The following is a 15,000-nucleotide window of genomic DNA, read 5'->3' as shown; positions in this document are numbered from 1 at the left end:
GCTGCTGCTGCTGCTGCTGCTGCTGCTGCTGCTGCTGCTGCTGCTGCTGCTGCTGCTGCTGCTGCTGCTGCTGCTGCTGCTGCTGCTGCTGCTGCTGCTGCTGCCTGCTTGCCTGCCTGCTGCTGCTGCTGCTGCTGCTGCTGCTGCTGCTGCTGCTGCTGCTGCTGCTGCTGCTGCTGCTGCTGCTGCTGCTGCTGCTGCTGCTGCTGCTGCTGCTGCTGCTGCTGCTGCTGCTGCTGCTGCTGCTGCTGCTGCTGCTGCTGCTGCTGCTGCTGCTGCTTGCCTGCCTGCTGCTGCTGCTGCTGCTGCTGCTGCTGCTGCCTGCTTCCTGCTGTTGCTGCTGCCTGCTGCTGCTGCCTGCTGCCTGCTGCTACTGCTGCTGCTGCTGCCTGCTGCTGCTGCCTGCTGCTGCCTGCTGCCTGCTGCTGCTGCCTGCTGCTGCTGCTGCCTGGTGCCTGCTGCTGCTGCCTGCTGCTGCTGGTGCTGCTGCTGCTGCTGCTGCTGCTGCCTGCTGCTCCTGCTGCTGCTGCTGATGCTGCCTGCTGCTGGTGCTGCTGCTGCTGCTGCTGCTGCTGCTGCTGCTGCTGCTGCTGCTGCTGCTACCTTCTGCCTGCTGGTGCTGTCTGCTGCTACTTGCTGTCTACTGTTGCTGCTTGCTGGTACCTGCTGCTGCTGCCTGCGGCTACCTGCTGACTGCTGCTGCTGCCTGCTGCTACCTGCTGCCTGCTGCTACTGCCTGCTGCCTGCTGCTGCTGCCTGCTGCCTGCTGCTGCTGCTGCTGCTGCCTGCTGCCTGCTGCTGCTGCTGCATGCTGCTACTGCTGCTGCTGCTGCTGCTGCTGCTGCTGCTGCTGCTGAAGATGAAAATAAGCAATATGGAGGAAAATGGAAGATGAAAAAAAATCTGTGGGTGAAAAAAATGTGGAAAATAAAAAAAAATAAATAAACAAAAGAAAGGAAAACACTCTCTCTCTCTCTCTCTCTCTCTCTCTCTCTCTCTCTCTCTCTCTCTCTCTCTCTCTCTCTCTCTCTCTCTCTCTCAATTAACACCAATGACACTCAAGTCTGCGGAAAAATTAACACACACACACACACACACACACACACACACACACACACACACACACACACACACACACACACACACACACACACACACACACACACACACACACACACACACACACAGGTAGGTCAACAATTAGTAAATGCACCTGTCGTGAGGGTCGTAACACACACACACACACACACACACACACACACACACACACACACACACACACACACACACACACACACACACACACACACACACATCACGCCACGCTACCCAAACCTCACGTTATATAATAGAGTAGATATTTTGCCACGCCCACGTCCACGCCCGCACCCACGCCCAGGCAAGGAGCAGGCAGGTATGTTTAGACTCAACGCGACAATATGAACCTTTGTTAATTGGATCAAGTTGAAATGAATGGGGAACCTCAAAGTAAAAACAACAATGAAATACGAGCAGGAATAAAAAAAATATATAAAATAAAAATTGAAGATAAAATAACCCTGAAAAAAAAAAAAGATTACACACAAACAATTACCACAAACACGCACCATTGTAACGGTACCTTGACTCGATTACCTACACAAAATAACACAAGGAGAAACTGCACCACCACCGCCACCACCACCACCACCACCACCACCACCACCACCAACCTATAAATACTCATGTAAATACGACAAAGATTTACTGAGGCCGGACACAATAACAATTACCTAACAGACCATTACATTAACACACACTCATTATACCACCACCACCACCAAAACCACTTCCTCCACTCTAATTAAACCCCCCACCTGATCCATCAAACCAATCCTCTTTCAACCTCCTTCTATCGCCTTTAATGAGTTAAATAATACACCCACTACAGTATGCGTGGCTCCGCGGCTCCCCGGCTCACCTCACACTTCTCAGCCTCAGCGGGAGATTCAAACAGAACAAAGAAACACTTTAATCTGTCACTAAAACCATCAAACTACACTTAAAAACCCGTGTGACTGAAACAAGAGTCTTTTAAAAATATATCATGTGGCAGCTATTTTTCAAGATCCACCGAGATGATCAAATATATCTGTAAGAGTGTTTTTGCTATTGATAAGGTAGAAATCATATTAATTTGTCAATGAAACCATGAAACTACCCTTAGAAAACCGAGTTACTGAAAAAGAATCTTTAAAAGTAAAACATATGAAGTCACTATTTTTCGAAGTCCACAGTTATGAGGAACTTTCTTCGTAAGAGTTTTTGCTTTCGATAAGGTATATATCATGCTAGTCTGTCAGTAGAACAATCACACCTCCCTTAAAACCAGTGTGACTGAAACAAGTCTTTTCAAAATATGTCATGCTGCCACAATTTTCAAAGTGCACAGAAATGAGAAGCTTGGTTTGTATGAATGTTTTTGCTATTGATAACGTAGAAATCATGTTTATCTGTTAATGGAACCATGAAACAACCCTTAAAAACCCTTTTATTGAAACAAGAGCCTTTTAGAAATACAACATATGTGGCCACTATTTTTCAAAATCCACAGTCATGAGGATCTTTGTTAGTAAGAGTGTTTTTGCTTTCCATAAGGTAGATATCATGTTAATCTGTCAATAGAGCCATCAAACTCCCTTACAAACCCGTGTGACTGAAACAAGAATTTTTTTTTAAATATAGGTTATGTTGCCACAATTTTCCAAGTTCATAGAAATGAGGAGCTTGATTCGTATGAGTGACTTTTGCTATATATAAAGTAGAAATCATATGAATCTATCAACAGAACAATCAAAATACCCTTAGAATACCGTCTCCATGAAACAAGAATTTTTATTTTTTTAAATATAGGTTATGTGGTTATTTTTCAAAGTTCACAGAGATGATAAAATTTATCCGTAAGAGTGTTCTTGCTATTGATAAGGTAGAAATCATGTTAATCTGTCAATGGAACCATGAAATTATTCTTAAAAAAACTTGTTACTGAAAAAAGGGTCTATTAGAAATACAACTTATGTGGTCACTATTTTTCAAAGTCCACAGTTATGAGGAACTTTGTTCATAAGAGTATTTTTGCTTTTGATAAGGTAGATATCATATTGACCTATTAATAGAACCATCACACCTCCCTTAAAAACCCGTGTCAATGAAACAAGAATCTTTTTAAAATATAGGATATATTGCCAAAATTTCAAAATTTTACAGACATATGGAGCTTGGTTCGTAAGAGTGTTTTTGCTACATATAAAGTAGAAATCACAGGAATCAGTCAATCGAACTATCAAAATGCCCTTAAAAACCCGTCTAACTGAAACAAGTCTTTTAAAAATATAGGTTATGTGGCCACTGTTTTTCAAAGTCCACAGTTATGAGTGAATTTGTTCATAAGAGTGTTTTTTGCTTTTCATAAGGTAGAAATCATGTTAATCTATCAAGAAAATCGTCAAATCTCCCTTGAAAACCCGTGTGAGTCAACCAAGAGTCTTTTTAAAATATAGCTTATGTTACCACAATTTTCAAAATCCACAGATAGGAGGAGCTTGGTTCGAATGAGTGTTTTTTGCTATATATAGAGTAGAAATCACATTAATCTGTCAATAGAACCATCAAACTACTCTTAAAAACCCGTGTAACTGAAACAAGAGTCTATTGAAAATATAGGTTATGTAGCCACTATTTTTCAAAGTCCACAGAGATGATAAAATTTATCCGAAGGAGTGTTTTTTACTATTGATAAGGTAAAAATCATGTTAACCTGCCAATCGAACCATGAAATTACCCTCAAAAACCGTTTTACTGAAACAAGAGCCTTTTAGAAATAAATTATATTGTCATAAATTTTCAAAGTCCACAGTTATGAGAAACTCTAGTAGGAGTGTTTTTGCTTTTGATATGGTAAATATCTTTTTAATCTGTCGAAAGAATCATCAACCTTCCCTTAAAAACCCGTGTGACTGAACCAAGAATATTTTTGAAATATAGGTTATGTTGCCACAATTTTATAATTCAAAGTCCAGAGATATGAGAAGCTTGGTTCGTACGAGTGTTTTAGCTATATATAAAGTAGAAATCATATGAATTTGTCAATAGAACTATCAAACTACCTTAGAAACTCGTATAACTGAAAAAAAAAAAAAGTCTTTTAAAATGTAGGTTTTGTGGACACTGTTTTTCATTTATTATTTTGTTAAGAGTTTTCATGGTATCAATAAAGTAGATATAATTTTAAAGAACAAACAGCATCAAATATATTGAGCCCTTAAGAACATGCAGCATCTGATCTCTTGTCCCCTTAAGAGATCTGTCCGCGCCCTTTCAGAGACGACCAACCCTTCAGGAAGTCAACAGATCACGCAGGGACGCCACAGAACGCCTGATTTTCTATCTTTCTAATTTTTTCCGATCAGTGCAGAGAAAATCTAGTAGTTTTCAATGCATCAAAAATTCAATTCCTCCATCTATTAACCGGACACAACCTTCCAGACAACTATCCCCTCTTCTTCAATGATACTCAACTGTCTCCCTCTTCCACAATGAATATCCTCGGTCTGTCTTTTACTCATAATCTTAACTGGAAACTTCACATCTCATCTCTTGTTAAAACAGCTTCCACGAAGTTAGGCTTCCTGAGGTGTCCCCGCCAGTTCCAACTGCTTACCCTGAACAAGGGCCTTATCCGCTTCTGTATGGAGTACTCTTCGCATGTTAGGGGGGAGTTCCACTCACACAGTTTTATTAGATAGGGTGGAATCAAAATCTTTTCGTTTCATCAACTCCCTTCCTCTGACTCTGACTCTGACTTCAGCCTTTTTTCACCGCCGAAGTGTTGCATCTCTTTCTATCTTTTATTACTAACTTCATGCTAACTATTCTAATGATCTTGCTAACTGCATGCCTCCCTTCCTCCTGCGGCCTCGCTGCACAAGGCTTTCTTCTTCCTCTTATCCCTAGTATGTCCAACTCTCTAACGTAAGACTTAATCAATCAATCAATCAATCATTCATACCTTTTTCTGGTTAACTCTGGAACTCCCTACCTGCTTCTGTATTTCCGTCTTCCTACGACTTGACTTCTTGGAAGAAGGAAGTACCAAGACATTTGCTTCATAATTTTGGCTAACCCTCTACTTGTCTTCTAGAGAACCAGCATTCAAGTGGGCCTTTATTTATTTATTTTTTTCAATATTTTGTTGCCCTTGGCTGGCCCTCTCTCTTACATAAAAAAAAAGCAGCATCATATCTCTTGCCCCATCTCCCCCTTACTGATACAGGGATAGATTAGTAACGCAAGCTCTCCAAAAACTAGTAAATGAATGAATATTTGTAAAAAAAAAAACTCAAACAGCAAAGAAAAACGCATTAAAGGAAAAGCAGCATCAGATCTTTTTCCCCTTAGTAATATAGTGACGCAAGCTGTACAAAAATAGGAAATAAACAAACAGGAATACAAACTGCATCAGATACTTTGCCCCATCAACACGAGGATAAAGAATAGACAGAGTAGATTAGCAACACAAAAAACACTAACGCAGAACAAGCACCATCAGACACCTTGCCTTACGATAATGAAAGACATTTGCCAACTTAAAAGGAAAAAAAAAGAAAAAAGAAATAAACACACACACACACACACACACACACACACACACACACACACACACACACACACACACACACACACACACACACACAAGCTTCAACAGACACCTTACCCCTAACGACACGGAGACGAGCACCGCGGCAAGGCACCACTGAGTCAGCCGCGCCACTCACCTTTACAGCTCTCATGTTTGCAATCTGTTTCCCGTGACACAGTGGCCCTGCTATGGTGCACGCGCGTGGGTCCATAATTCACCCCCATAAACTCCTACACCTTCCCCATGGCCACCACTCTCACCTCCCCCTCCCCCTCTCTCTCTCTCTCTCTCTCTCTCTCTCTCTCTCTCTCCTCGCCCCCCCGACACCTAGGCCCCTTCCTTATGGTCTGGATGGAGTAGTAAGGGGGCGTCATCCCCTTTAAACCCAGTGATGGTGGTGGTGGTGGTGGTGGTGGTGGTGGTGGTGGTGGTGGTGGTGGTGGTGGTGGTGGTGGTGGTGGTGGTGGTCTCTGGGGCAGGAGGAACAAGGGCAGGCAAGGACGGGACTCGATGACGTCACACCACCACCACCACCACCACCAGAACACGTCACCTTGAAACTTTAAAATGACGATGATGTGAATGAATGCAGAGAGAGAGAGAGAGAGAGAGAGAGAGAGAGAGAGAGAGAGAGAGAGTGGGGTGGATGAGGAATAGTGGATAACAGAAAACGCGTACCTATTCCAAGCTTCTCCCATTTTCTATATCCTACACGAACGAGGGCAAACTATAACAAATAATGCATAAATGGCCTTCACCTTACACTCTCCCTCCCTTCCTCTCTCTCCCCCTATCCCTATTGTTGCCCCCCCTTTCCCCTCTCCTCCTCTCCATATCCTCTTCACACTGAGATATATAAGAGCCTAAAATCCTCCATACACACACACACACACACACACACACACACACACACACACACACACACACACACACACACAATTATCTCTTCGTTTTCTCCTTTCCGTGTGGTTGGGTTTTCTCTCTCCTTTTTCCTCTCTCTCTCTCTCTCTCTCTCTCTCTCTCTCTCTCTCTCTCTCTCTCTCTCTCTCTTTGGGAACGAATATAAAAAGCTAATGGAAAACGGAAAAAGGTAAAGAGAGAGAGAGAGAGAGAGAGAGAGAGAGAGAGAGAGAGAGAGAAAATAGAAAATGTGGGATAGGGAGGAATGAATCTCTCTCTCTCTCTCTCTCTCTCTCTCTCTCTCTCTCTCTCTCTCTCTCTCTCTCTAAAAAAAAAAAAGTCAGCTGTCCATCACCTTTAAGACTAAATTACTGATGGAATACTACACAACTAAATTATTTCTAAATCCTAACCATTTTTTTTTTTTTTATTGCCACAATGAAAATAAATTAATGTACAGAAAAGACAAAATAAACACTCCCACACTACGCTCTGCTGATTCACGAACGTCACTAAATAAACACAAGGTAAAGAGATGTTATGCAATTTAAAACGTCTCTAGATAAACACAAGGTAAATTGGTGTTAAGAATACCGGTATTAATTCATCTTAGTGTCATTATGGTAACAGAAACACTAAGGAAAAGAAAGTTAGATAAGTAAGGAAAAAAAAAAACATGATGCAATTCTATACATGTGGGGATTAAAACAGTGAGCATTCTAGCCATTAATCTTCTGAACTCCATAAATCACTCCTATCTACATTCATGGTAAACAAAATGCGGCCCAGTACTGAAGGGAACCTAACTCAATTCATCTCAGTGTCTTTATGGTAACAGAAACACTAATAAGGAAAAAGAAACTAGATATAAAATAAATAAGAAGTAACCTAACTTAACCTAACCTAATTTCTAACCTAACCTAACTTGTTCAACCTAACCTAACCTAACAATTTTAATCTAACCTAACATAATTTTTAACCTAACCTAACCTTTTTCAACCTAACCTAACCTAGCCTAACTAAACTTTAACCTAACCTAATCTAACCCAACTTAAACAAGCTAACCTAACCTAAGCTAACGATATTAATTAACCTCAGCGTCTTCACAGTGAGCTTAGGTGGGACAGGTGAGTCTGGCTAAGCTCCCCCTGCACGTCCTCTCTCACGCCCTTACCTGGGAAAAGGACGCCGCGTGGAGGGATACCAGAATGTACAGCTCTCTCTCTCTCTCTCTCTCTCTCTCTCTCTCTCTCTCTCTCTCTCTCTCTCTCTCTCTCTCTCTCTTACTAATAATGATTCATCTATTTTCCTCCTCCTTTCCTCTTTTTTTCTATTTCATTCCCTTTTCTCTCCTTTCTCTTATCTCCCTCTTTCCTTCTTCCCTCAAGTGAAAATCTGATTCCTTCTCCCATTTTCTCTCCCCTCCCTCCACCGAAAATAAAGTTCATCTCTCCTTTCATCCACTCGTTTTGCTTCCCTTCCACTCTTCCTCCAGTGGAATTATTATTTTCTCTCTCTCATCTCTTTCTCCTCCACTGAAAATAATGACTTCTCTCCTGTTTTCCTTCATTCCCTTCCCTCCTTCTCTCTCCTTTTCTCCTCTTTTGCTTTCCTCTTCACTAAAAATACGCTGCTTTCCTTTATCTTTCCCCCCGTTCCTTCTATTCCTTCTATTCCTTCTCTTCTCTACCTTCCTCCTCCTTTAGCTCCATCGATAAAATAAATAAATCTCTCAATCCTTTCCTACTTTCTTCCCTTCACGTAAAATTAATGTTACCTTCCTCCTCCTCCTCCTCTCTCTCCTCTCCATTCAGTGACATTTCTCTCTCCTATACTCCCTCCCTCCCTCCCTCCCTCCTCCCTCCCTCCCTCCCTCCCTCCCTCCCTCCCTCCCTCCCAAAGCTTCTTACAATCGCTATATACGTAGATTACACTATACATAGAAGTAATAACAGATAAACAAACAGATGCATATTCTCTCTCTCTCTCTCTCTCTCTCTCTCTCTCTCTCTCTCTCTCTCTCTCTCTCTCTCTCTGAATAATACAGAAAACAGCTTTTGCCTTTTACTAGCAACGAAGGATAAGTGGCTGCGTGGATTGACAAGGCTTGGATAAGGTGGAAAGGGTGGAGCTGGAGAAGGTAGTGGCTGCGGGTAAGGGACCACATAAATACTTCAGTGCATGGGAATTCAGATACAGCCCTGACTGACTATGGACCATATTCATCAATAGTTCAGGGCAGCACCTCCACTATTTCCAAAGGCTCCAGTTTAAGTGACGCAAGTTTTCAGGCGTGTTTTTATGGTTCTGATGACAAATGAACAAGGTTACTTCACAATTCACACGAGAAACACCCGCAGAAACACAGCTTGTCATCTCTGTGTCCTTGGAAAATAGTCGTGGTGAGAGAGCAAAGTGTTTCTAAATACGGACATTAATCTGACTTGCAACACTCACCATTTTAGCGTCCCAGCAGCGCCATCTGTCAATCGCCTCTTTGTCGCCAACTGTGAGAGAAAAAGATGAAGATAAGTATGAGAGGAAGGGAAGGCTGTGTAGTAAATAGCTTCTTTTTTTTTTATGTAAGAGAGAAGGACTGGCCAAAGACAACAAAAATATAAAGAAAAAAAGGGCCCATTCAGTTGCCAGTCTCCTTATAGAGCCGATAGAATTAGCCAAAGAATTACCCCTGATGTTGTAAATAAAGATGAACAGCTAAAGGATTATCCATTTTTTCTGGTTAACTCTCCCAAACTTGCACGGAGACTGGCAACTTTGTGGAGCTTTTTATTCTCTCTTTTTATGTTATCCTTGGCTAGTTTTCCCCTCTTACATTAAAAAAAAAAAACTCAACTATCAAAGTCGATAAAATTAATTACGGTATGTCACTTTAAACCTTTGTATTTTTCCTGTTTCTTATAAGTGTCTTGATATTTTGGTTGGTATTGCAGGGCAGAGCTTAATTGTTTTGTTGTGTTAGAGATCGAACAACACAGAGGATAAGTGTAATAGGAGAGCTGATCTGTGTAATGGTGTACAGACTTGCTATTTGACAGAATATATGTTTAATCCCTTCAGTACCATGACGCGTTTCCATATTCATTCTGCTTACTATTTGATTTCATACAGCTTCAGAAACAAATGTAGGGATTAAAAGTGTGAAGACTGAGGCCATTATTCTTCTGACCTCCATAGATCCTCCCGAATGTCAATAAAATGGTCTAATCGAACACAAATCTCATGGTACAAATTGCGTACCAGTACTGAAGCGGGGAAATGCTGAAGAAAATAGTGAACAATAGACTAGACAAAAATAAGATAAAATTTTAAGTCATTTGATCTAGTGAAAGTATAATGAAACAAAAAAAACTCAAGAAAAAGGAGAGAACTCAGATAATTGTTACATTTTTATAGATCAGGAGCGAATTTAAAGAGGAAAAACTGAAGTGAAAGTGAGATAATGTCCCTCCTTCAATCATCACGACTATACATATACATTTATAAACACACATACATACACACATACATACATACACACATACATACACACACCAAAAAAAAGACCAGTCCACAACACGACATTAACCAATCGTGCCCTACACACACACACACACACACACACACACACACACACACACACACACACACACACACACACACACACACACACACACGAAGTCAAGAAATTACACAACCCAACGTAATATTAACTTGTCATTCTCGCGCGTGTAACATCGATTAGACGACATGAGAGAGAGAGAGAGAGAGAGAGAGAGAGAGAGAGAGAGAGAGAGAGAGAGAGAGAGAGAGAGAGAGAGAGAGAGAGAGAGAGAGATTAACAAAAACGGAAGAATATATATCGAAAAAAAAATAAACGAATGAATAAGAAATAAAACAAAAAAAGGAGAGAAAAATACAAAAAGGAAATAAACTAGATACAAAAATAAACAAAACACACAAACAAACAAGAAAACCAACAGAAAAAAACAAACAAACCCACAAACGAACTTACATATCAAACAAGATAAAAAAAAGCAATAAATCTTACAAATTAAAAAAAAAACTACAACTTAAACAGAGACAGGAAATAAAATACATACACAGACAGACAGACAGACAGACAGACAGACAGACAGACAGGCAAATCAATGGTTAGACAGATAGAGAGGGTGAATGGAAGGCAAAAAAGTGCTGAGCCATTGAGACGTCATCTGGTGGGCGAAGACAAGACATAGTTAGCAGTAGTGTGGTAACAGCAAGGCCGAGAGAGAGAGAGAGAGAGAGAGAGAGAGAGAGAGAGAGAGAGAGAGAGAGAGAGAGAGAGAGAGAGAGAGAGAGAGAGAGAGAGAGAGAGAGAGAGAGTGTGTGTGTGTGTGTGTGTGTGTGTGTGTGTGTGTGTGTGTGTGTGTGTGTGTGTGTGTGTGTGTGTGTGTGTGTGTGTGTGTGTGTGTGTGTGTGTGTGTGTGTGTGTGTTTAGCATGTAGTAATTGTATCAAAGAAGACGAAACTTTTGATATTTTACGTAAACAAGACAAGAGAGAGAGAGAGAGAGAGAGAGAGAGAGAGATTGCTGGTCATACGTATGAATTTAACATTTGGTACCAACGTTGTAATTAAACTCATACACACACAATGGCTCTCTCTCTCTCTCTCTCTCTCTCTCTCTCTCTCTCTCTCTCTCTCTCTCTCGGGGATGTTCTAATCGCTGGCTTGCCACCAAACCACCCAAGTTCAAGTCGAGGTTTTAAAATAATTTCTCCTCGATGACCTCAAAGCAATGACTGACTGACTGACTGACTGACTGACTGACTGACTGACTGACTGACTATCGAACTGACTGATTGAAAGACTGATTAACTGACTGATACACTAATTAACTAATAAGAGAATCACTGACAGACTGACTACGAGACTAATTGATTGACTGACTGTTGAGTAGATTGATAACTACCTTACTGACTGACTTTTTTTTTTTTTTTTTTTACATTACAAGGGCACTGGCCAAGGGAAAACAGTGTTGGAAAAAAAAAATCCCGCTGGTTGCCAGGCCCTGTTGAGAGGAAAGTAGGAGAAAGAAAAAACAAAAAAATCTAAAAGGAGGGTCCAGTTAACGTAAGAGGTGTCTTGACACTCCTCTTTTGAAAGAGTTTAAGTCATAGGCAGGTGGAAATACAGACACAGGTAGAGAGTTCCAGAGTTTACCAGTGTAGGGAATGAAGGAGTGAAGATACTGGTTAACTCTTGCATTAGGAAGATGGACAGAATAGGGATGAGAAGAAGTAGAGAGTCTTGTGCAGCGAGGCCGCAGGAGGGGAAGGCATGCAGTTAGCAAGTTCAGAAGAGCAGACAGCATGAAAACAGCGGTAGAAGACAGATAAAGATGCAACATTGCGGCGGTGACTTAAAGAATCAAGACAGTCAGTTAGAGGAGAAGAGTTGATAAGACGAAAAGCTTTAGATTCCACCTTGTTTAGTAAAGCTGTGTGTGGATCCCCCAGACATGAGAGCCATACTCCATACACGGGCGGATAAGGCCCTTGTACAGAGCAAGCAGCTGGGAGGGAGAGAAAATGGACGAAGACGCCACAGGACACCTAACTTCTTGGAAGCTGATTTAGCAAGAGTAGAGATGTGAAATTTCCAGTTTAGATTTTTAGTGAAGGATAGACCGAGTGTGTTTAATGTAGAGGAGAGGGAAGTTGAGTGTTATTGAAGAAGAGAGGATAGTTGTCTGGAAGGTTATGTCGAGTAGATAGTTGTAGAAATTGAGTTTTGAGGCATTGAACAAAACCAGGTTTTCTCTGCCCCAATCAGAAACAAGTGAAAGATCAGAAGTTAGGCGTCCTATAGCATCTCGCCTTGAGTCATTTAATTGTTGTTGGGTTGGGCGTCTGTTGAACGCTGTTGAATAATGCAAGGTGGTATCATCAGCATAGGAGTGGATAGGGCATTGAGTCAGATTTAGGAGATCATTGATGAATAATAGAAAGAGAGTGGGTGATAGGACAGAACCCTGTGGAACACCACTGTTGATAGTTTTAGGGAAGAACAGTGACCGTCTACTACAGCAGCAATAGAACGATCGGAAAGGAAACTGGAGATGAAGGTACAGAGAGAAGGATAGAATCCGTAGGAGGGTAGTTTAGAAATTAAAGATTTGTGCCAGACTCTATCGAAGGCTTTCGATATGTCAAGGCCGACAGCAAAGGTTTCACCGAAGTCCCTAAAAGAGGATGACCAAGATTCAGTTAGGAAAGTAAGAAGATCACCAGTAGATCTGCCTTTACGGAAACCATACTGGCAATCAGAGAGAAGGTTGTGAGCTGATAGATGCCTCATTATCTTCCTATTAAGGATAGACTCAAAGGCTTTAGAAAGGCAGGAAATCAAAGCTATAGGGCGGTAGTTAGAAGGATTGGAGTGGTCACCTTTTTTAGGGACAGGTTGAATGTGAGCAAACTTCCAGCAAGAAGGATAAATAGAAGTAGAGAGACACAGATGAAAGAGTTTGACCAGGCAGTGAGCGAGTTCGGAAGCACAGTTTTTGAGAACAACAGGAGGGACTCCATCCGGACCGTAAGCCTTCCGAGAATCAAGGCCAGAGAGGGCCAGGAAAACGTCTTTATAAAGAATTTTAATTTTAGGGATGAAGTAGTCAGAGGGTGGAGGAGTAGGAGGAATATGCCCAGAATCATCCAAAGTTGAGTTGGTAGCAAAGGTTTGAGCGAAGAGTTCAGCTTTAGAAAAGAAGAGACAGCTGTAGAGCCATCTGGATGAAGTAAAGGAGGGAAAGACGAAGAAGTAAAGTTGTTAGAGATATTATTGGCTAGATGCCAGAAATCTCGAGAGGAGTTAGAATTGGAAAGACTTTGACATTTTCTATTGATGAAAGAGTTTTTAGTAAGTTGGAGAATAGATTTGGCATGATTACGGGCAGAAATATATAGGGCATGAGTTTCAGCAGTTGGATGGCTACGGAACCGTTTGTGAGCCGCCTCTCTATCATTGACAGCACGAGAACAAGCAGAGTTAAACCAAGGCTTTTTAGCTTTAGGGTTAGAGAAAGTATGAGGAATGTATAGCTCCATGCCAGAGATAATCACCTCTGTTATGCGCTCGGCACAAAGAGAAGGATCTCTGACATGAAAACAATAATCATCCCAAGGAAATCAGAATAGTACTGCCTTAGTTCCTCCCACTTAGCAGAGTTAAAATGCCAGAAGCACCTCCGCTTAGGCGGGTCCTGAGGCTGCACTGGAGTGATAGAACAGGTAACGGAAATTAGATTGTGGTCGGAGGAGCCCAACGGAGAGGAAAGTTTAACAGAGTAAGCAGAAGGGTTGGAGGTTAGGAAAAGATCAAGAATGTTGGGCGTGTCTCCAAGGCGGTCAGGAATACGGGTAGGGAACTGCACTAGCTGCTCTAGGTCATGAAGGATAGCAAAGTTGAAGGTTTGTTCACCAGGTTGGTCAGTGAAAGAAGATGAAAGCCAAAGCTGGTGGTGAACATTGAAATCCCTAAAATGGAGATCTCAGCAAAAGGAAAGTGAGATAAGATGTGCTCCACCTTGGAAGTCAAATAGTCAAAGAATTTTACATAGTCAGAGGAATTAGGTGAGAGGTATACAGCACAGATGAATTTAGTTAGAGAGTGACATTGAAGTCTTAGCCAGATGGTAGAAAATTCTGAAGATTCAAGATTGTGGGCACGAGAGCAAGTGGTGTCGTTACGCACGTATGCGCAACATCCAGCTTTGGATTGAAAATGAGGATAGAGCAAGTAGGAGGGAACAGAAAAGGGGCTGCTGTCAGTAGTCACAGACAACTGTGTTTCGGTTAGGAAGAGAAGATGAGGTTTAGTAGAGGAGAGGTGGTGTTCCACAGATTGAAAATTAGAACGAAGGCCACGAATGTTGCAGAAATTGATAGTGAAAGTATTAGATGAAGTGTCAAGACACCCAAGGTCGACAGCAGAGGGGCAGTCCGACCTGGGGACATTTATGGTCCCCTCCCCAGAGGGGGACTCCGAGGCAGGGCGTGGTGAAGCCATTATTAAATTTTGATTTGAAGAGAGTGTAAAAGTGTAAGGTGTTGTAGTGTAGTGTAGGAAGTAGTAGAAGTTGTCTTTAGAGGGCAGGCTGCAGCTGCTCAATTGTATAAATGAGACCACAAAGGGAACCGGGAAGAGAGGACACGGGGAATCACTCAGTCTGCAGCACTGCCTACATCCCCGTAAGTACCTCTCCTGGAGTATTCCACCGGGCGGCAGGTGACTACTGCCTACTCCTAATAATGACTGACTGAATATCTCATTAACTAACTGCCTGACTGAGTAAATATCCCACTATCTGACTGACTGACTAACTGACTTACTGACTGACTGACTGACTGACTGACTGACTGACTGACTGACTGACTGGCTGG

General features: G+C 41.9%; 1 pseudogene; it reads right to left on the bottom strand.

Annotated features, from left to right (window-relative positions):
- The window catches only part of LOC123519243, a 40,245-nt pseudogene extending 39,892 nt beyond the window's left edge, over positions 1-353 (bottom strand).
- Positions 354-15,000: the final 14,647 nt, after the last annotated feature.

The sequence above is a fragment of the Portunus trituberculatus genome, chromosome 45 (genome assembly GCF_017591435.1).
Source record: "Portunus trituberculatus isolate SZX2019 chromosome 45, ASM1759143v1, whole genome shotgun sequence".
Classification (NCBI taxonomy): Eukaryota; Metazoa; Arthropoda; class Malacostraca; order Decapoda; family Portunidae; genus Portunus; species Portunus trituberculatus.
The sequence above is the reverse complement of the archived record's forward strand: the minus strand, read 5'-3'. Positions and strand labels throughout refer to the sequence as shown.